The 24267-nt window shown below is 40.5% G+C and overlaps 1 pseudogene; it reads right to left on the bottom strand.

Annotated features, from left to right (window-relative positions):
- Window positions 1-10093: 10093 nt before the first annotated feature.
- LOC122213168 lies at window positions 10094-10446 on the bottom strand (annotated as a pseudogene).
- Window positions 10447-24267: the final 13821 nt, after the last annotated feature.

The following is a 24267-nucleotide window of genomic DNA, read 5'->3' as shown; positions in this document are numbered from 1 at the left end:
CCACATGTAAGTGATATCTTTCTCTGTGTTTGTCTTTCTCTTCCTTATTTCACTTAGCATAATGTGCTCAAGTTTCATATATGTTGTCACAAATGGCAGAATTTTCTTCTTTTTTATGTCTGAACAATATTCCAATGTGTGTGTATGTGTTTGCATTTGAGTATATATAATATATCAAATGCATAATATATATCTCCTCAAGAGATCTCTTCAATATGGTGATTTTATTTCCTTCATATATATATATATATATACACAAACACACACACACATATATATGTATATATATGTGTATATGTATATATATGTGTATATATATGTATATATCCAGAAGTGGGCTTGCTGGATGATATGGTAGTTCTATTTTTAATTTGTTTAGGAACTTGCCATACTGTTTTTTTTCTTTTTCTTTTTTATAGCGGCTGTACCGGTTAAAATTCCCACCAACAGTGTATAAATATCCTTGAGCTGGCATTTTTTCTTACTTCAAGTTAAACCTCTTTGTCAGTTTCATTACAAAGTAATTTTTGGGAAAGCCATCCAGAAGACCATTTGAAATGTGGATTTATATCTAGCATAGATAGTGACAAATCTTACCTTATTATGTTCAGATTTTAGCCTATGATTGTATATATGTGCTTATATTTATAAGTATATTAGGGATGTATACATAGATAGGGTATATGATAAAAAAATTGAAGAGACCTTTGTTGTAGGGAAAGGGGAACATGGAAAAGTTCAGTAGGAGAACCAGAAGACTCAGAGACTTCTGCACTTTCCTTTCTTTGTACTCAGTGTTCTCTGCTAAACTGTCAACTGTTCAGAGGCAGGGGCCATTTCTTTTCATTTGATTTCTCAGGCTTAGTAAAGAACATAGTATATCGCAAAGAGCTGATAAATTGCTTCTTCTTGGGGAGAATTTAAGGAGCAAGTGGTCGACAGTGTGAAGTGTTATGAAAAGTCAAATAAGGTAAGAAGTAAAAAAGACTGTTGGATTGAACCTTTGAGATGACTCAGTTAACTGTATGCAAACATTGAGGGAGGAAGCCATACTGAGTGCAGCAATGGAGAAGTGGGGAACAGACCCCAATAGGTTGGATACAAAAGGAAGGAGAGCTGGAGCAGCAGCTAGAGAACATTCTTTCAAGGTTGAGAAAGATTAGATTCTTCTTATAGGCTGAGAAGAAGAGAGCTGCATGTAGAGAGAGATTGAAGATCTATGAAAAAAAGAGATTAGTTGATGGAATTAGGTACTGGAGAAAAGTGAACAGAGAGGAGAAGCAGAACATGGCAGAAAAATTATCTTTGGGCAGAAGCAGGGGCCCCCTTTTTCTCAGAGATTAGGAGAAAGAAGAGAAATGTGAGATGCCCACAGTCTTGTGGGGAGGGGTGAAGGACAGTGAGTGAGCCTTGGTCTGATGGGAGTCAAGACCAGCTGAACGGGATGGAGGGTACGACTCTGAAACTGCAAAAATTGATGAGGCGCCTGGGTGGCTTAGCCAGTTAAGCGTCCAACTCTTGACTTCGGCTCAGGTCGTGATCTCACAGTTCATGGGATCAAGCCCCGTGTGGGGCTCTGCACTGACAGTGCTGAGCCTGCTTGGAATTCTCTGTCTCCTCTCTCTCTCTGCCCCTCCCCTGCTCACATGCTCTCTCTCTCTCTAAATAAATAAAAAAAAAAAAAACTGCAAAAATTGATGAGTTGTTCTTTGTCTTCAGAATGTATGCCCTTTGAGTAAAATGTGTTGATAAGATATATGAATAACTGAGTTCACTAGTGAAAAAATTGCAGAAGCACTTAGAACCAAGAACTGGGTAATAAAATACAGACAGAGGTGCCTAAAATTATGGAAGTGATGGAGCAATGATTTGGCATTTAGTTTGTTATGGAAAATATAGTGGAGGGGGGGTTCCGGAAGATGGCGGCGTAGGAGGACGCGGGGCTCACCGCGCGTCCTGCCGATCACTTAGATTCCACCTACACCTGCCTAAAGAACCCAGAAAACCGCCAGAGGATTAGCAGAACGGAGTCTCCGGAGCCAAGCGCAGACGAGAGGCCCACGGAAGAGGGTAGGAAGGGCGGCGAGGCGGTGGGCGCTCCACGGACTGGCGGGAGGGAGCCGGGGCGGAGGGGCGGCTCGCCAGCCAAGCAGAGCCCCCGAGTCTGGCTGGCAAAAGCGGAGGGGCCGGACAGACTGTGTTCCTACAGCAAGCGCGACTTAGCGTCTGGGAGGTCATAAGTTAACAGCTCTGCTCGGAAAGCGGGAAGGCTGGAGGACAAAGGGAGAGAGAGCTGCTGAGCCCCCGGACGGCAGAGCTCAGCTTGGCGGGGAACAAAGGCGCCAGCGCCATCTCCCCCGCCCATCCCCCAGCCAAAATCCCAAAGGGAACCAGTTCCTGCCAGGGAACTTGCTCGCTCCGCGCAAACACCCAACTCTGTGCTTCTGCGGAGCCAAACCTCCGGCAGCGGATCTGACTCCCTCCCGCTGCCACAGGGCCCCTCCTGAAGTGGATCACCTAAGGAGAAGCGAGCTAAGCCTGCCCCTCCAGCCCCCGTGCACCTTGCCTACCCACCCCAGCTTATACGCCAGATCCCCAGCAACACAAGCCTGGCAGTGTGCAAGTAGCCCAGACGGGCCACGCCACCCCACAGTGAATCCCGCCCCTAGGAGAGGGGAAGAGAAGGCACACACCAGTCTGACTGTGGCCCCAGCAGTGGGCTGGGGGCAGACATCGGGTCGGACTGCGGCCCCACCCACTAACTCCAGTTATACACCACAGCACAGGGGAAGTGCCCTGCAGGTCCTCACCACTCCAGGGACTCTCCAAAATGACCAAACGGAAGAATTCCCCTCAGAAGAATCTCCAGGAAATAACAACAGCTAATGAACTGATCAAAAAGGATTTAAATAATATAACAGAAAGTGAATTTAGAATAATAGTCATAAAATTAATCGCTGGGCTTGAAAACAGTATACAGGACAGCAGAGAATCTCTTGCCACAAAGATCGAGGGACTAAGGAACAGTCACGAGGAGCTGAAAAACGCTTTAAACGAAATGCAAAACAAAATGGAAACCATGACAGCTCGGCTTGAAGAGGCAGAGGAGAGAATAGGTGAACTAGAAGATAAAGTTATGGAGAAAGAGGAAGCTGAAAGAAAGAGAGATAAAAAAATCCAGGAGTATGAGGGGAAAATTAGAGAACTAAGTGATACACTAAAAAGAAATAACATACGCATAATTGGTATCCCAGAGGAGGAAGAGAGAGGGAAAGGTGCTGAAGGGGTACTTGTACAAATTATAGCTGAGAACTTCCCTGAACTGGGGAAGGAAAAAGGCATTGAAATCCAAGAGGCACAGAGAACTCCCTTCAGACGTAACTTGAATCGATCTTCTGCACGACATATCATAGTGAAACTGGCAAAATACAAGGATAAAGAGAAAATTCTGAAAGCAGCAAGGGATAAACGTGCCCTCACATATAAAGGGAGACCTATAAGACTCGTGACTGATCTCTCCTTTGAAACTTGGCAGGCCAGAAAGGCTTGGCACGATATCTACAGTGTGCTAAACAGAAAAAATATGCAGCCGAGAATCCTTTATCCAGCAAGTCTGTCATTTAGAATAGAAGGAGAGATAAAGGTCTTCCCAAACAAACAAAAACTGAAGGAATTTGTCACCACGAAACCAGCCCTACAAGAGATCCTAAGGGGGATCCTGTGAGACAAAGTACCAGAGACATCACTACAAGCATAAAACATACAGACATCACAATGACTCTAAACCCATATCTTTCTATAATAACACTGAATGTAAATGGATTAAATGCGCCAACTAAAAGACATAGGGTATCAGAATGGATAAAAAAACAAGACCCATCTATTTGCTGTCTACAAGAGACTCATTTTAGATCTGAGGACACCTTTAGATTGAGAGTGAGGGGATGGAGAACTATCTATCATGCTCCTGGAAGCCAAAAGAAAGCTGGAGTAGCCATACTTATATCAGACAAACTAGACTTTAAATTAAAGGCTGTAACAAGAGATGAAGAAGGGCATTATATAATAATCACAGGGTCTATCCACCAGGAAGAGCTAACTATTATAAATGTCTATGCGCCAAATACCCGAGCCCCCAGATATATAAAACAATTACTCATAAACATAAGCAACCTTATTGATAAGAATGTGGTCATTGCAGGGGACTTTAACACCCCACTTACAGAAATGGATAGATCATCTAGACACACAGTCAATAAAGAAACAAGGGCCCTGAATGATACATTGGATCAGATGGACTTGACAGATATATTTAGAACTCTGCATCCCAAAGCAACAGAATATACTTTCTTCTCGAGTGCACATGGAACATTCTCCAAGATAGATCATATACTGGGTCACAAAACAGCCCTTCATAAGTTTACAAGAATTGAAATTATACCATGCATACTTTCAGACCACAATGCTATGAAGCTTGAAATCAACCACAGGAAAAAGTCTGGAAAACCTCCAAAAGCATGGAGGTTAAAGAACACCCTACTAACGAATGAGTGGGTCAACCAGGCAATTAGAGAAGAAATTAAAACATATATGGAAACAAACGAAAATGAAAATACAACAATCCAAACGCTTTGGGATGCAGCGAAGGCAGTCCTGAGAGGAAAATACATTGCAATCCAGGCCTATCTCAAGAAACAAGAAAAATCCCAAATACAAAATCTAACAGCACACCTAAAGGAAATAGAAGCAGAACAGCAAAGGCAGCCTAAACCCAGCAGAAGAAGAGAAATAATAAAGATCAGAGCAGAAATAAACAATATAGAATCTAAAAAAACTGTAGAGCTGATCAACGAAACCAAGAGTTGGTTTTTTGAAAAAATAAACAAAATTGACAAACCTCTAGCCAGGCTTCTCAAAAAGAAAAGGGAGATGACCCAAATAGATAAAGTCATGAATGAAAATGGGATGATTACAACCAATCCCTCAGAGATACAAACAATTATCAGGGAATACTATGAAAAATTATATGCCAACAAATTGGACAACCTGGAAGAAATGGACAAATTCCTAAACACCCACACTCTTCCAAAACTCAATCAGGAGGAAATAGAAAGCTTGAACAGACCCATAACCAGCGAAGAAATTGAATCGGTTATCAAAAATCTCCCAACAAATAAGAGTCCAGGACCAGATGGCTTCCCAGGGGAGTTCTACCAGACATTTAAAGCAGAGATAATACCTATCCTTCTCAAGCTATTCCAAGAAATAGAAAGGGAAGGAAAACTTCCAGACTCATTCTATGAAGCCAGTATTACTTTGATTCCTAAACCAGACAGAGACCCAGTAAAAAAAGAGAACTACAGGCCAATATCCCTGATGAATATGGATGCAAAAATTCTTAATAAGATACTAGCAAATCGAATTCAACAGCATATAAAAAGAATTATTCACCATGATCAAGTGGGATTCATTCCTGGGATGCAGGGCTGGTTCAACATTCGCAAATCGATCAACGTGATACATCACATTAACAAAAAAAAAGAGAAGAACCATATGATCCTGTCAATCGATGCAGAAAAGGCCTTTGACAAAATCCAGCACCCTTTCTTAATAAAAACCCTTGAGAAAGTCGGGATAGAAGGAACATACTTAAAGATCATAAAGGCCATTTATGAAAAGCCCACAGCTAACATCATCCTCAACGGGGAAAAACTGAGAGCTTTTTCCCTGAGATCAGGAACATGACAGGGATGCCCACTGTCACCGCTGCTGTTCAATATAGTGCTGGAAGTTCTAGCATCAGCAATCAGACAACAAAAGGAAATCAAAGGCATCAAAATTGGCAAAGATGAAGTCAAGCTTTCGCTTTTTGCAGATGACATGATATTATACATGGAAAATCCGATAGACTCCACCAAAAGTCTGCTAGAACTGATACATGAATTCAGCAAAGTTGCAGGATACAAAATCAATGTGCAGAAATCAGTTGCATTCTTATACACTAACAATGAAGCAACAGAAAGACAAATGAAGAAACTGATCCCATTCACAATTGCACCAAGAAGCATAAAATACCTAGGAATAAATCTAACCAAAGATGTAAAAGATCTGTATGCTGAAAACTATAGAAAGCTTATGCAGGTAATTGAAGAAGATATAAAGAAATGGAAAGACATTCCCTGCTCATGGATTGGAAGAATAAATATTGTCAAAATGTCAATACTACCCAAAGCTATCTACACATTCAATGCAATCCCAATCAAAATTGCACCAGCATTCTTCTCGAAACTAGAACAAGCAATCCTAAAATTCATATGGAACCACAAAAGGCCCCGAATAGCCAAAGTAATTTTGAAGAAGAAGACCAAAGCAGGAGGCATCACAATCCCAGACTTTAGCCTCTACTACAAAGCTGTCATCATCAAGACAGCATGGTATTGGCATAAAAACAGACACATAGACCAATGGAATAGAATAGAAACCCCAGAACTAGACCCACAAACGTATGGCCAACTCATCTTTGACAAAGCAGGAAAGAACATCCAATGGAAAAAAGACAGTCTCTTTAACAAATGGTGCTGGGAGAACTGGACAGCAACATGCAGAAGGTTGAAACTAGACCACTTTCTCACACCATTCACAAAAATACACTCAAAATGGATAAAGGACCTGAATGTGAGACAGGAAACCATCAAAACCTTAGAGGAGAAAGCAGGAAAAGACCTCTCTGACCTCAGCCGTAGCAATCTCTTACTCGGCACATCCCCAAAGGCAAGGGAATTAAAAGCAAAAGTGAATTACTGGGACCTTATGAAGATAAAAAGCTTCTGCACAGCAAAGGAAACAACCAACAAAACTAAAAGGCAACCAACGGAATGGGAAAAGATATTTGCAAATGACACATCGGACAAAGGGCTAGTATCCAAAATCTATAAAGAGCTCATCAAACTCCACACCCGAAAAACAAATAATCCAGTGAAGAAATGGGCAGAAAACATGAATAGACACTTCTCTAAAGAAGACATCCGGATGGCCAACAGGCACATGAAAAGATGTTCAACGTCGCTCCTTATCAGGGAAATACAAATCAAAACCACACTCAGATACCACCTCACGCCAGTCAGAGTGGCCAAAATGAAGAAATCAGGAGACTATAGATGCTGGAGAGGCTGTGGAGAAACAGGAACCCTCTTGCACTGTTGGTGGGAATGCAAATTGGTGCAGCCGCTCTGGAAAGCAGTGTGGAGGTTCCTCAGAAAATTAAAAATAGACCTACCCTATGACTCATCAATAGCACTGCTAGGAATTTATCCAAGGGATACAGGAGTACTGATGCATAGGGGCACCTGTACCCCAATGTTTATAGCGGCACTCTCAACAATAGCCAAATTATGGAAAGAGCCTAAATGTCCATCAACTGATGAATGGATAAAGAAATTGTGGTTTATATACACAATGGAATACTACGTGGCAATGAGAAAAAATGAAATATGGCCTTTTGTAGCAACATGGATGGAACTGGAGAGGGTGATGCTAAGTGAAATAAGCCATACAGAGAAAGAGAGATACCATATGGTTTCACTCTTATGTGGATCCTGAGAAACATAACAGAAACCCATGGGGGAGGGGAAGGAAAAAAAAAAAAAAAAAAAAAGAGGTTAGAGTGGGAGAGAGCCAAAGCATAAGAGACTGTTAAAAACTGAGAACAAACTGAGGGTTGATGGGGGGTGGGAGGGAGGGCAGGGTGGGTGATGGGTATTGAGGAGGGCACCTTTTGGGATGAGCACTGGGTGTTGTATGGAAACCAATTTGACAGTAAATTTCATATATTAAAAAAGAAAAAAAAAAAAAAAAAAAAGAAAATATAGTGGAGAAGTGGATGTTTCTTGAACTTGGCCTCTGAAGAGTGAAAGTTTTTTCATGGGGAAAAAGAAAGATTTTGTTTTCTCTCCAAAACCAGAAGTGGCATATATCGATTGAAGTTTACTCTTGTCTAGCAACATGTTTATGTCTAGAAATTAGCTTTATAAACTTGGTAGGGTTCTTCCCCCAAAGCACTGCTTCCTTGGGTTAACCAGAGGTTTTCTAAGTGTATTGGTTTTGATTCCTTAGGACTTCCTGAAGATTTCTCGTTCCTCAGTGAGCTTGTTAAAGTGTTAGCTTTTTTCATATCTCTAGCCCTGAGCAGAGAGCATGACTCATAGTAACTGCAGCTCAAAAAAAAAAAAAAAAAAAAAAAATTGAGTTGAATTCTCCCACTCAGCCTTTGCTGTCGGCCTGTCTTTAGTTCTGCTTTTGTATTCAAGTTAGCCTCCCCCAACGCCCTCATTTTTGTCTACACACCTCTATTATAGCTCTTTCCTGATCATGTTCTAGTCCATCATGCAACATGCTTATCTCTCCTGATAAGGGCAGCTACAGAATCCTTAAGAACATCATGAACTTCACAGGGAGAGTGGTCAGTTGGGATAATTCAACACAAAACACAGAAATAAGTTGGTGGACAATTAAAGCGAACTTTATACACTGTTACCGTCTGAGGCGGGATAGGGTTCTTACCAAGGAAACCATATTCATTTTCTCAGTGTGGAAAGGGGGCCTTTGCAAAGTCCAGACTTCACAGCTTCTGCAGAGTTGATTCAGTGGTGGGCTGCTGTGCTATGTGGCCACACGGTGGCGCCAGAGCCCTTTGTGGTGAACATGAAGAGCCCAGGGCATCTGCCTCTGCTGCTTTCTGCATACATTGTTTCACCAGATTTTTTCAAACTCACTGTAAGAGAGAAGGATGGCATTTTTTGTGATTGTGTTGGTATTATGATAGCTGCGCATATTCCAAGGTCTAAAGAATTTCCATGAGGCTTAGCCCCTGGATGGCTCAGTTAAGCGACCGACTTAGGGTCAGGTCATGATCTCATGGTGTCTGAGTTCCAGCCCCGTGCCCCGCTCTGGGCGGACAGCTCAGAGCCTGGAGCCTGCTTCAGATTCTGTGTCTCCCTCTCTTTCTGTCCCTCCCTGGCTCTCTCTCTCTCTCTCTCTCAAGAATACATAGAGATTAAAAAAATTTTTAAGAATTTCCATGAGGCTTATAGTAGGCATCAGATTCAGTATGTTCACTCCTGTGTGTGTCTGAACATCATCTATGTTTGCTTATGTGTATATACATATACATATACATATACATATACATATACATATACATATATATGCGTATCGTTACATACTATCCTTTACTATCTACATGTAATATTCACTGATTTTATTGGTACCAAATTCTTACCATTTCAAGCATTTCCATAAGTTATTATTTTTTATTGAGGTATAATTGGCCTATAAAATTATGCTATGTTCAGGTGTACAACATAATGTTTCGATATTCGGATATATTGAAAAATGATCAGCATAGTCAGTGTAGTTAACATCTGTCACCATACATAGTTACAAAAAATGTTTTTTCTTGTGATGAGAACTTTTAAAATCTATTAACAACTTTCGAGTATGCAATGCAGTATTATTAACTATAGTAACCACACTACACACTATATCCTGTGGCTTATGTATTTTATAACTGGAAATTTGTACCTTTTGTCCCTCTTCACCTGTTCTCCATCCCTTCCTCCCACCTGTGGCAACCACCAATCTGTTCCCTATATCTATGAGCTCAGTTTTTAAATTTTTTTTCAGATTCCACATATAAGTGAGCTTATACAGTATTTGTCTTTTTCTGTCTAACTTACTTCACTTAGCATAATGCCGTCAAGATCCATTCATGATGTTGTAAATGGCACGATTTCATTCCTTTTCTTTTTCTTTCTTTTCTCTTTTTTTTTTTTTTTACATTTTATTTATTTTTGATAGAGAGAGACAGAGTGTGAGTAGGGGAGGGGCAGAGAGAGAGGGAGACACAGAATCCGAAGCAGGCTCCAGGCTCTGAGCTGTCAGCACAGAGCCCAATGCGGGCCCAAACTCACAAACCGTGAGATCATGACTTGAGCCGAAGTCGGACGCTCAACCCATTGAACCACCCAGGTGCCCCACTTTTTTTTTTTTTTAAACAAGCTCTGGCTAGTTTTATTAAAGAAAAATTTTGCATGATTTACTTTTCACCAGTCAGTTATGACATGCTTCTAATGAGATGTCAGAATCATATGGATCAGTGATAGCTGGAGTGCACACTCTGTAGTATTTCCCACGTGCTGTTCCCGATTCAGTGTTATTGCCCCTGTAGTGATGGATACTAGTTTTGGCCAACATGGCATAGTATTCTGTTTCAAATTTCCTCAAGGATGCGCAGTAGTTGGCAAGGGTGACCAGTTTCACTTTGCCATGTCTGATCATTTTCAGAGTCTGCTTGAATCCCAGCATGTGCTTTCCACTTTTTGTAATGAGTGGCTGCCTAGAGTTGATCAACTCCAGTGACTTTTTTGTCTTCCTAGCGGCGGCCACCATCTTCCTGCCTTAGGTGCTGGATGGACCCAACCAAGAGCAGCTGCCAAGATGGCTGGAGCAAGAAAGGAACAATTCCCACCAAGATTTCATTCCTTTTTATGGCTGAATAATTTTCCATTGTGCGTGAGTGTGCACACACACATGCATGTGCACACATACATTCCACACTCTAGTTATTGAGTCATCCTTCAGCAGACACTTAGGTTGTTTCCATGTCTTGACTGTTGTAAATAATGCTGCAATAAGCAGGGGGGGTGTATATCTTTTTGAATGAGTATTTTTGTTTTCTTCAAACGCACACCCAGAAGTGGAATTACTGCATCCTATGGTACTTCTTTTTTTAAAGTTTTGAGGATCCTCCATATTGTTTTCCACAGTGGCTGCACCAATTTACATTCCCACCAACAGTGCACAAGGGTTCCTTTTTCCTCCACATCTTTACCAGCACTTGCTATTTCTTGACTTTTTGGTGATAGCCATTCTAACAGCTAAGAGGTGATAGAAGTTATTTTATTTAATGTGCATAAAACTCTTTGAAAATAGGTACTTTTTTCATTTTATAAATCAGGAAATTGATGCTTAGAGAGGATAATGTGCTCAAGCGCACAAAGCTTTTCTTTGCAACAACAATGTGATGCATCTGATAGTTCCCCTTAACTTTCATAACATCTTAGTGAGTCTAAAATATATGCATAGAAAAATTGGAGCAGTTTATAGTCAATTGATTAAAAAGGGAACAAAGTCTTCGTGACCAAAGTGTTTTTCTCTGGTTCCTAACCTGTTGAATATTAGCTTCTGTGAGTATGGGGATCTTGTCCTTGGTCAAAGTAGACACATCACACCCAAGCTTCTGCTACAGCTGAAGCACAACCGTGATCTATGCAGGTTACTGTAGGAGGGAAGAAATCACCCCATTCCCCAAGCAGCTTTCACAGCCCCACTTTAACCTCAGGCATTACTTAAAAGATTTGTTTAAGAATCATGAACAGCAGCTGTGAGCTGAGACATTGCTAAACTGATATATGTACAAACTCATAATATGGCTATTTTAATTTTAATTTGTTTTTCTCTAATTACCTGCAAGTTCTGCAAGTTCAAGTATATCTTCATAGATCACAGGTTATTTCTTCACTGATTTTGTTAGAGCATCTTTTGCCCACATAACAATTTGTTTCTATAAAGTCAAGTAAATCTACCTTCTTAAAAAAATCTTACTTATAGTTATTTTCCTAAATTTTCAATCCCTTATTATATATTTAAGTCTTTAATGTGTCTTAGGGTTATTTTTATATGTTGTGGTAAGTAAGGGTATGATTTTATTTTCTTTCAGATGAGTGGTGGTTTGTGCCAAGCTATGCTTTCCCTACAGAATATCACCTTTTTCATAATTAAGTTACTATGTATAGCAGGACCTATTTGGGTTTAGCTTTTTTGTGTGTTTTACTAACTATTCACCCTTCACCATGTGATCCTTTTATTCTGGTCACTGTGGCCAAGGACTTCATACCAGGTGTTTAATAATTGCTTCATTACTTTATTGTATATACTGGAATGTGGCGATCAGAGGTAGAGTGAAGGAAAAACCATCTTTCTAAGACTCAGATTCATGGTCTATATGAGAAAATAATTTACCCTATTTCATGAGGTAGTTTTCAGGATTAAATGAGAAAATGAATGTGAACTGTGTGGTGCATAGAAAGTATTCAATGAATGTTACCATTATTACTGGAGAATAATGGAGGGCAGTGTTGAATGAAGGCAGGGAATTGGCAGTAGGAGGAAGGAAAGGGCAGTGTAAAGCAAGAAAGATCAGATACATGAGGGAATGAAGGGCAGAGGAAGGGCGGCCCTCAGTTGCATTTGGAGGCTGAAGAAGCTGTTAAGTTCCTCAGTCCTGATTACAACCTGCCCCAAAGTTGTAGACTTTCTGGCAGGAGACTTAGAGATCATCTAATTTAACCACGTTGCATGAAAGAAAAATGAATTCTGGGACTTACTCAAGGTCAGTCTGTGAGAGCTCCCAGCCTGGAATCCAGGACTCCTGACTCTGCTTCTTGTGTTGTTTTACCACTGCTCACATCGCTTGATGTTAATTGGGATATTTGCAAGCATGAGATTGAGGTAGATTTTGCCTGTATTATATGAGCTCACTTCAGAGCCTTGAGTTGCTGAAATATAATGCCATATGGAATTGAGGGAGGGCAAGGTATTATAACTTTAAATCAAAAGGACAACTTACATGGAGGCTTTGTTCTCCTTGGCATAGTATCCTCAAGTTCATGGTGCATTCAATACATCTCTTCCTACAAAGGCTACCTGTAATGTGATTGTTCCCTATTATGAGAGAATTATGGCTTCTTTTGTGTGTGACCTCTTCAAGATGCTTTCTATTATCTTTACTTATGATATAACCTTATAGAGACTTATTTCTCAGTAAGATCCCAAATATGAATAGCAGTAACTTGATTTTATGGGCTAATATATTTTTGATAGAGTTATGCTTTCTGAGTATTCCTTAGAGAAAAATCTTACTTATGTAGGTATATTAGCATCTATCTTTTATATACATGGCTACTGGACAAAGGCAAGTGGGGAGTTGTTCTTTGAATGGTTTCTGAAGTTTTAGAGACTGTTAAAATGGAAGGACCATTTCCTTTAAAATTTCATTGCAAAATTTTATTTGTGGGCCCAGACAGAGTCACTGTACCCTTTTATAGGTCATTTTTATATGTTGCTAATGAGATTTTTCATTTCACTATTCCAGTAAGTATCTTTTAGAAACAATTATGCCTTTCTTCCCACTCTCAGATATATACATCAATATGGGTGAAGACAAAAGTTGGAACTGTGATAACATTATGTTTATTGTGGTTGCCGCTGACAAAAGTACGTATTTATTGAATGAAATGTGGAAGTGGTAGAACAGAAAGAAGGAAGTAAGAATGAGTGGTACTTTCATGAAGCAAGTGGAGTTATTCTTCTGTTGAGAATTTGGTGGTGCCTTTCTAGAGAAAGACAATATTTTCACATGTGAGTAGGACTACACCAGATACGGCTGCTTTTTAGCCATATAATCATTACTCAGTTTCCTGGACTCTCAAAGCAATATATTATTAAAGGAGGCATGGTCTAAAGGGAAACAGTGGTTAGTGCAGAAAACAGAAATGGAGTGGTTGCTTTCTGATGAAAAGCTTTGGGCATGTGACCGTTTTTGTGGGTTCCAGGGATTTCGCTGACATGGGGTCCAGAGATTTGAAAGTGTGTGAATGATTGAAACCAAGAGACAGGGTGTAAAAAAGGAAATACTAGCTTTCTTGATAAGTCAGAGATGGTGTTTAAATGGAACTGAGTCTGTTGATTCAGTTTTTGTGGTTTAACCTATTGAAACAGCTGTTTTCATCAGTGGTGCCATTAAAAAACCCTGTAAGAGGTTGACAGTTTTTGCCTCTTCAAACAATGCTACAATAAACATCTTTGTACTGATATTCTTACCCACTGGCACTTTATTTCTATGTGGTAGCTACCCATGCAGGAGATTTATGAGTCTGAGGCTACATGAATTTTAAGTGTATCTGGTAATGGCAGATTGTTTCTTAAAAACACTCTTATAATGACTCACATTTCTGCTAGCAGTGCCTTCTCCTGGCAATGCCATCAAAGTAGGCTTCACTAAAGAAAATGGCTAATCTGGTATATGTACAAACTCATAATATGGCTACTTTAATGTGTTTTTCTTGGGGCGCCTGGGTGGCTCAGTCGGTTAAGCATCCAACTTCATCTCAGGTCATGATCCCATGGTTCGTGGGTTCGACCCCCACATTAGGCTCTGTGCTGACAGCTCAGAGCCTGGAGCCAGCTTCTGATTCTGTGTCTCCCTCTCTGTCTGCCCCTCTCCTGCTCATGCTCTGTCTCTCTGTCTCTTTCCATCTCTCAAAAATAAATAAATGTTAAAAAAAATTAATTTGCTTTTCTCTAATTGCCTGCAAGTTCAAGCATATATTCATAGATCACATGTTATTTCTTCACTGATTTTGTTATAGTGTCTTTTGCCCACATAACAATTTGTTTTTGTAAAGTCAAATAAATCTTACCTTCTTTAAAAAACCTTACTTACAGTTATTTTTCCTAAAAATTTAAATCCCTTATTGTATATTTAAGTCTTTAAGGTGTCTTAAGGCTGTTTTTATATGTTGTGGTAGGTAGGGGTATGATTTTATTTTCTTTCAGACGAGTGGTGGTTTGTGCCAAGCTATGTTTTCCCTATAGAATTCAAATATCACCTTTTTCATAATTAAGTTACCATATATAGTGGAATCTAGTTGGGTTTAGCTTTTTTGTGTTTTATTAACTATTCATCCTTTACCATGCCAGCAACAAATTGATTTGACTACAATGGCTTAATAGCATGCTTTACTCTCTGGTGAGGAAAATACTCTCTTACTCTTTTATTCTGTTTTATTTATTCTATTTTTGTTTTGGATTTATCAAACTATACATGCTTACAGTTTAAAAGTATAATAATTTCGGGGCGCCTGGGTGTCTCAGTCGGTTAAGCGGCTGACTTCGGCTCAGGTCATGATCTCGTGGTCCGTGAGTTCGAGCCCTGCGTCAGGCTCTGTGCTGACAGCTCGGAGCCTGGAGCCTGTTTCAGATTCTGTGTCTCCCTCTCTCTGACCCTCCCCTGTTCATGCTCTGTGTCTCCCTGTCTCAAAAATAAATACAACGTTAAAAAAAAATTTAAAAATAAAAGTATAATAATTTCATAAGACTTCTGTCTCTTCGAAAACCAGCTGTCCATGTTGGCTCTGTTGTCCCCTTTCCCTCTGTTAGAGGCAATAATTAAATAACTTACAGATTCCTACTTTACATTGAATTTCATGTTGATATCCCATTATGTTAGATGAGGACTTAGCTCTCTTATGTTCCCCATCCCTGCAGCACATGGACCCTGCCTATCTCCTCACCCACTCAATGTACATGTATATTGTACTTTTGGTTAGAGAAATATTCACTGATTATATTATTATAACTCTATAACTGTATTCACAATGGAAATATTTAGTGTACTATGATAACTTTTCTTTTCTTATACAACTTTTTAGTCTTCCAAGGGTTAACAGTGATTTTTGTGACTTGCTCAGTTTTTAATATATTCACTATCAATTCATTTCCAAATTGGCACCAATTGCCTAAATCTCCTCCAAGAGGTTCTTTTTTTTTTAATGTTTATTTATTTTTGAGAAAGAGCGTCAGTGGGGGCGGGGGGGGGGGGCTGCAGAGAGAGGGAGACGCAGAATCTGAAACAGGCTCCAGGCTCTGAGCTGTCAGCACAGAGCCCGATGCGGGGCTTCAATACGTTGAATGTGAGATCATGACCTGAGCAGAAGTCTGATGCTCGGCTGACTCAGCCACCCAGGTGCCCCTCCTCCCAAGATGTTCTGATGCATCAGATATTCTATTCAGTGTTTTCTGATTGCTTCACTCTGGAATGGTGGCCCCCTCAGCCTGAGGCATGCTTCTTTTCTGGAGATCTCCTTTCACTAGCACCTAGAGATTCTTTTTTTCTTTCTCTCTTTTCTATGCAATCTCCTCTTTTCTCCTCTTTTCCTTCTTTCTTGGTTAACTATTTCACTGACATTGAACTATAGATTCCTCAGGAAGAAGGCATGAGAAACAAATCGACACTTTGTATGAAAGTCTTAATTCTACCCTTACACTTGCTTGATGGCTTGGCTCTGTATGGAAGTCTAGGTTGGATGTTATTTCCCCTCAGAAATTTGGAAGCATTGCTCCATTGTTTTCTAGCTTCTAGCATTACTTTGAGAAATTCAGTCATCTGTGTTTCTGTTTTGTATGTGACCTGCTTTTTCTCTGTAGGAACTTCTTGATCTTTGATTACTCTCACTATTCTGAAATTTCACAATCACATGCCTTCTTGTGGGTCTCTTTTCATCCACTGTCCTAAGACTTTGTTGGACATTTGCAATAAGGACTTCATGCTCCTCTCAGCTTGACTAAACTTTAGTTAGACAGACTTCTTCCTCCAGGCCTCTTCCCTCCTTTTCTTAGGTAATTTAGTTTAGAAAACTTGGAATTGTAAATTCTTTTGATGTCCTTTGAGTCTCAGTGTAAAATTTTAAAAAGGCCTCTTGCCAGTTTTACATCCCTGATTGTCTTTCTCAAGGACCTGGGAACCCTCCCTTTGAAATGTAATCATTGAGGAAGATCAGGCCCCCCATTTCTCCTTCTCTGTGGGAGAGTAGAAGTCTAACTTTGGTAAACAACTTTGCTTCAAGTTATAAAACTAACTCCTATCATAAAGATACAAGCAAATTTACTTACTTTGGGTAAGGCAATTAGCAAACACAGGTGGTCTATGAACCCCCACCTTAGGTCTTAAAGCCTCTCCTAAAGGTTATTTTGGTGGAGGAGTTGAACTAGACTTGGTTCTGGCCTCTCTTCTCTGTTGCAGTAGCCTTGAATAAAGTCTTCTTTACTTATTCACCTTTATCTGGTACAATTTTTGCTTTGATAGAGCTTATACTCTTTTGTTCTGGAAACAATTTTCTCAACTCTCTGATGATGGTCCCCTCTTCACTGGCCTTGTTCTTTCCTGGTTCTACAGTGACCCAAGTTTTTTGTTGTCTGTTTGTGTTTGTTTGACCTTGTGGCTGTGCCATCCCCGAGGTCCTTGGGATCCTCATCCAGATCTCTGAATGTAGCCAGCAGATAGGAAAGGAGAGGGAGGATCACCTCGGGAGGTTTTAATGGGCCAGACCTAGAACTGGTATACATCATCACACTTATATCCTACTGGTCAAACTCTGTTAGTCACACCTAAATGTAAGCAAGTTGGGAACATGTAGTCTAGCATGTGCCCAGGAGGAGAAAACGAGGGTTTTGTGAACATAAAGAGACTTCTGCGATCATTTGCTCTGCTGGCCACTTAGGATCTGTCTTATTTTCCTCTCACACATAGAACATATCACCCTCCAGCCCTCCCCAAGGCAGACAACCCATCTGGTCATGGCATCCAGTTCCTACTTTGGGATTTCTGAGTGATATGCAGTCCCCCTACAAGGGCCGGACGTGGTTACTTGTGAAGCACTGACAGGTGAACAAGGGAACTACTCTTCTTCTACCCCAGTAATGGTAGAGCAGGGACAGGATAAACACAAAGAAAATTCTATTCAGGAAAGAAAAGGTAGGAGATACACAACAATCTCTGGTGTATAGATTCTGAAATTTTGTTAAGCAAGCATTATAGAAGTGTCCTAGCCTGAAGATACAGACATTTCTTGTGTGGCTCTGATTCTGCTTTTGGAGAGGAATTTCCCTGACTCTGTTCCTCATGGCCCCTGGCTCTCCTTCTAGGAGGTTCTTTCTCCTCCATTACCTTTTATATTCACATCAGACATAGACTTTGATGAGTATGTCTTCTCTGGCATACTGGCAGAGAGTGTGTAACTCTCTGGCAGTATGTGTAAATCTCATTGTCCTTTCCTTCTGGAGGGCTGTAGTAAGACTTTTCCAAATCAGGTTTCTTTAAACCAGAGTCATGATTTCTTTGGCAATTCTATCAAAATTTTGATAGTTTTTAAACTATTACTTTCAATAAGTTCCAAATACTGGTTACCACTCACATAGAAATTCCCTGGACATACTTCTTAAGCTTTCCCTGTTTATTTCTTTACTCTCACATTGCTCAACTTAAGAATGACTACTGTGAGTTGTGTCTTGGTTGGAAGGTGGCACCCTTATTGGCATCTGCTGCAAGGCTGAATTTCCTTGCTTAGCCGAAAAGACTCTTGTTTCTTAAGGTGTTTTAAAATCTTATCTTTTAGTATTTGGTGAACCAAGAGACGGATTTTCCAACCCTGAAAAGCATTCTGACTTTGGACTCTCTGTTCTTTTCTGTCATTACTTGAAAACCAGACGAATTCTTAGCTGAGCTCATCTTTTACATGCAATACTTTGCCGACGGCAGGCAATAGTAGCCATTATGTATGATCTCTCTAACACTTTCCAACCACTTCCCCTGGAGCTCCAGACTCATAGGCAGTCGCCTGTCTTTCAAGTTATTGCAGACAGCAGTTTTATCAAATGTTTTGCCTGGTATTACAAGGGTCTCTGGCCATTCATACCCTCATGTTTGTTTATTTGAACCCCATGTCAACCTCACATAATTTAGGTTTTGTTGTTTTGTTATGAAAGCTCCTCACTTTGGGGTGATAGGTTCTAAGTTGGTATAAAGAATATTAGCTGTTAAAACAAATTCCCAAATCATAATGGTTTAATACAGTAAAAGTTCACACTTTGCTTACCCAAAATCTAATGTAATGTTCAGTATGTTTTCTATATGCTTTCTATATGGTTATTCAGGCAGCCAGAGGATTCACTTTTTTAAGGCCAAAATTTATCCACCTGACACACTACATGGATACGTCTTTGATCTTTCAGAAAATAGTCGCTTGAGAAAAACCTGGACTCTCCCCACATTGCTCTTTCCCTCATCATGTGTCCTCATTGCTGAAAAGCAAAGGGACATCCTTCTCCCTGTTATCTTCTTCTCTTTACCCTTGAGGAATTGAGTGAGGAAAACTGGCCTATCAACAGAGAAATTGCAATACCATGTGATGAGGACAATGGGAATGGAGCACTGGGGAGCAGAGATTTTGAGCACTAATTCACCCAAATGGCACTGTCCTTGAGAACTCTGTCATTTATTTTAAATGCAGAAAAGTCTAAATCAACTTATTGCCATTTAAAACAGAGATAGTTGGGGGCGCCTGGGTGGCGCAGTCGGTTAAGCGTCCGACTTCAGCCAGGTCACGATCTCGTGGTCCGTGAGTTCGAGCCCCGCGTCAGGCTCTGGGCTGATGGCTCGGAGCCTGGAGCCTGTTTCCGATTCTGTGTCTCCCTCTCTCTCTGCCCCTCCCCCGTTCATGCTCTGTCTCTCTCTGTCCCAAAAACAAATAAAAAACGTTGAAAAAAAAAATTAAAAAAAAAAAAAAAAACAAAAAAAAAAAAAACAGAGATAGTTGAACAGGAATTCAGGCCGCCATATTGCATAAATCCAGGGGACATCATTCACAATTATCCATGTGAATAGTGTCCCCTAGAGTTGTGTGACAGAACGATGCTGTCAGGAGAATATAGCGCAGTCAACAATAAGTTCCTTTTGTAACTTCAAGCCCAGTTCTACCTACTCTATTAGAAAGTTATACCCATTTGGGGGAGTTAGTGAACATCCTTTTCAACTTAAGAAACTTTTATAGATTTCTTTTTCCCCCCCAGGTTTACTGAGATATAATTGACACCTAACATTGTGTAAATTTAAGGGGTACAGCATGTTGATTTGATTCACTTACCTCCTGGGCAATGATTACCACTGTGGTTCTAGCTGACACCTTCAATCATGCTATGTAATTACTATTTCTTTTTTTGTGGTGAGAACATTTCACTTCTACTCTTTTAGCAACTTTCAAGTATACAATACAGTGTTATTAATTATAATTACCATGCTACACATTAGGCCCCAGAACTTATTAATCTTTTAATTAGAGGTTTGTGCTCTTGACCAGCGTCTCCCCATTTCCTGACTCTCCAGCCATGGCAACCACTCTCTAGTCTCTGTATATATGAGTTTGGCTTTTTTAGATTCCACATGTAAGTTATATCATACCATATTTGTCTTTTTCTGGTCTGACTTATTTCACATTAGGGAACCAGTTTATTTCAATTTTATGGCCTTGTAATTTATGCTAGATCCATTGCATCTGGTTGGCCAAAAGGGGAAAAATGTGTGGGAAGTTTTGATGAGAGGCACACATCACTCCCACTCATATATTCTAGTGGCTGGAATTCAGTCCATGGTTGCCTCTCATTGCAGGCGAGACCAGCAAATGTTGTCTCGCTGTGTTCCTGGAAGGAAAAGGAAACTGATTTTGGTGAACACATAGCAGTAACTGCCACATCTTCTATTTTACCTTCTTTAAAAACTAAACCTCTAGTTTTCTGCCAGGGTGGGAGAAAGGCAATCTTCTGCCTGTTCTGATTGGAGGTGAGATCTGTTTCTTTCCCTCTCCACCCAGTTCTATTGTGATGTAATGGACATATAACATTGTGTAAGTTTAAGGTATAGAAGGTGATGATTTGATATACATATATATTGCAAAATGATAAGCACAATAAGGTTAGATAACATACCTAACACTTCACATAGTTACCTGTGTGTGTGTGTGTGTGTGTGTGTGTGTGTGTGATGAGAACTTTTAGGATGTACTTTCTTATCCACTTCAAAATAAACACTATGGTATTGTTAAATGTAGTCACCATGCTATATATTAATCTCCAAAACATACTGTTGGGGAAGATCACTGAAAAGACCTGACCAGCAGTTGCCCCATGAGCTGGACCCTAGCAATTGGAGGCTCTTCACCTTTCTCCTATCCTTGGAATGTGAGTTGCACTTGCTTTCTCTGCTCCTGAAGGCTGCTCCAAGGACACAGCCTTAAGATAGTGATATGGTACTGAAGCCATCTGGCCTGTATGTGTGACTGAACCCAGTTAAGGCCTCTATATAAACTTTTAAGATTTGGTAGACAGGTGCAGAGATCTACTTGTCTTGCCACCCAAATTAAGCCTTGTATGTAAGTTCCCTTTGCTTAGTGAAACTGCCATCTACCAACCTGGAGGGGCCTGCCTATTTCTTTAGTGTCTCTTTACCCTCTCTGTAGGGGGGCTAGTTTTAGATTACACCTGGGAAGCTTCTGAGGAACTTGTGATCCAAAAAATTTTCATCCTATAACTGAAAGTTTGTACTCTTTGAATATCTTCATCCATTTCCCCTACCTCTCCCTGCCCGTGAGAACTACCAATCTACTCTTTCTGTGAATTCAGTTTTCTTAGATTCCACAAAAGTGGGATCATACAGTATTTGTTTTTCTCTTTTTTCACTTAGCATAATGTCCTCAAAGTCCATCTATGTTGTTGTGAGTGGCAGGATTTCTGTCTTTTTTATGGCTGAATAATAGTTCTGTCTGTGTGTGTGTGTGTGTGTGTGTGTGTGTGTGTATTATCACATTTTCTTTACCATTCATCCATTGATGGACATTTAGGTTGTTTCCATATCTTGGCTACTGTAAATAATGATGCAATAAATATGGGAGTGCAGACATCTCCTTGAGATAGTGATTTCATTTCATTCAGCTACATACCCAGAAGTGGAATTATTGGATCACATGGTAGGCTGGGCTTTGTGATCAGGTAGGATTGGAGGCTATGCTCTGCCATTGGATAGAACTGAGAATTTGCTTCCCTGACTGGATGGGGCCATAGAACAGTCTCCATGGCAGGTAGAGCCCATTGGCTGGGGATCCAAATTGGACAGAATTGCCCACCAAGCTCCCTGGCCAGACCAGGCCACTGGTTTGGCTCTGCAGGTGGGCAGAGCTGCTGGATGAAATCTCTGTTCAGGCATAGCTGTGAGAAAGAATGTGATCCTTCAAGCTCTAAGCCCTAGTTGCTATAAACTCTGCCCCCTTTCCCTATCTGATCCGTGGTGGTCTAGCCTGGAGATTCTCTCAGTGATCCTCCTGATGAAAGATCTGAGCGGGTCTCCTGAAAAGTGTCCTGCAATGCTGGGGCAACTGATGTCCACTTTGGACTCTGTTTTCCCACTGGTGAGGCCACAAGGCCACATCCTTGTGATGCTGTGCTGGCCTGGGAGATGGGCAATGAAGTCAAAGTGAAACTGCTCCTTTTACCCTTCTAATATGGTCCTCCTTGATCCTGTCACCCAGGGATGTGCCTCAGGCTCACTACAGGTTCTGGGATTTTCACAATGGTGTCTTATCTGTGGATAGTTGGTAACTGTTCTTCTTGAGAGGAGAACGGAAGCCAGAAATGGCCCATGTTGTGATCTTGATGATGTCATATCTCCTGTTTCTTAAATAGGCTTACAATCAATACACCTTAGTTTCCCATTCAACCCTTCCTCCAGAGATATTCCAATCACCAATTGTGATATTTGGTGATTTTACAGTATAAATTGGTTGGTTCTTGGCTTTGCTTACTACTGACAGGAATTCATTTTCTCGGGTCTGAAACATGATTGACCAAACATCATCAGCTTTCTAGCTTCTAAGATTTTGTTGCTGTTATACACTCTCCCTGTCATTGTAGGTTTGAGATTACAGTAAGTTCTCTGTGAATGCATTTCAGTAAACCTTTAGGAAGGGGTAGGAGTAGACACCTTTGTTTAATCCACCATCTTTTTCTGCATCAGCACTTTATTTCCATAATTTTCATGAATATCACTTTCTATCTTTAAAGGGAATGGTTGAATGCATTTTGCTATATTAATAACATAGATATATATCCAATAAAAATAATGTTAACTCTTTTCCATGTACATTGGAGAGAGGTATTATGTTAAAGAAAAACCAGAACTGTAAAGCAGTAAAACCAGATTTTATTCAGGAACTGTTGTAATAGGGGAAAAAAGACCTCCATGTGAACAGAGCTCAATTCCTAATACAGCATGAACAAGTGGGAATTTATAGCCAAAGAGCAGCATGGGGGCCAAGGGGTGAAATATGACTAAGAGGAAACATTAAGAGTAAGGGAGGATTCTGGCTACGCCAACTTGACAGGACTCTTGCCGAAGGCAGGCCAAGGTGATCAGATATCTGATGTAGGGGATGAGGACTTTTATTGTATACTGTGGGATCAGATATCAGGTATGGATTTGCTGTACACTGACTTAGGATTCTTGCTACAACTGGGCTATGAAACAGACACACACTGAAGCTCAATGTTGAAGCCTAGCTGAAAAGAGGGCTTTAGAGGAGCTTAACTAAAGTTTGATCAAGCAGAGTCTTCATCAACTGTTTTATTTTTTATTTTAATTTTTTAAAAACATTTTTTTCATTTTTTGAGAGAGAGAGAGAGACAGAGACAGAGACAGAGACAGAGTGTGCATGGAGGAGGGGCAGAGAGAGAGGGAGACACAGAATCTGAAGCAGGCTCCAGGCTCTGAGTTGTCAGCACAGAGTCCTATGTGGGGCTTCACCTCGTGAACCATGAGATCATGACCTGAGCCAAAGTTGGATGCTCAACTGACTGAGCCACTCAGGCGCCCCTGTCAGCTGTTTAATGACTACATAAAGACGTGTGTGTGTGTGTGTGTGTGTGTGTGTGTGTGTGTGTGTGTAAAACATATGATTATATGACTGCAGAAAAGGATTTTAACATTGGTTACCAGGCTGGGGAAAGTAGGCATGTATTCGGGAGGAGAAAAGTCAACTACTTAAAGAGAGGAGTCCACAAAAATAGCATTTGTCTCATAATTCCATTTATTTCAAATTTACAGTATATGTGGCTATGTGTCTGAAGACGCACTTGAAAGCCGGATTAAAATATATTAATTGTGTTGTGCCAGACAAAAGATGGCCAAGAATTTCTTGATGTTCCTCCTATCAAGGTGTGGCCATCCATGAACTCTGCTCAGATTTGGACAGACTCTGTGACTGCTCTGACTGGCAGAACATAGCAGAAGTGAAGCCCCACCACTTTCCAGGATTAGGCCCAAAGAGAGTGGCAGCTTCTACTTTCTTCTCTTGGAGCCCTGAGCCACAATGAAAGAAGTGTGACAACCCTGAGTCCTTAAAAGATGAGTTTCCATGTGGAGAGAGAAATCAAGGTGCCAGGCATATGAGTGAAGAAGCCATCTTGGGAGTGAAAATGTATCTAAAGACCTGAAAGAATACTTAAAATATTAATTTTAGTATCTCTCAATATGGGGACTTCAAATGATTG

Source organism: Panthera leo, chromosome A2, assembly GCF_018350215.1.
Source record: "Panthera leo isolate Ple1 chromosome A2, P.leo_Ple1_pat1.1, whole genome shotgun sequence".
NCBI lineage: Eukaryota > Metazoa > Chordata > Mammalia > Carnivora > Felidae > Panthera > Panthera leo.
Note: the sequence above shows the minus strand (reverse complement) of the source record. Positions and strands in the feature narration are given on the sequence as shown.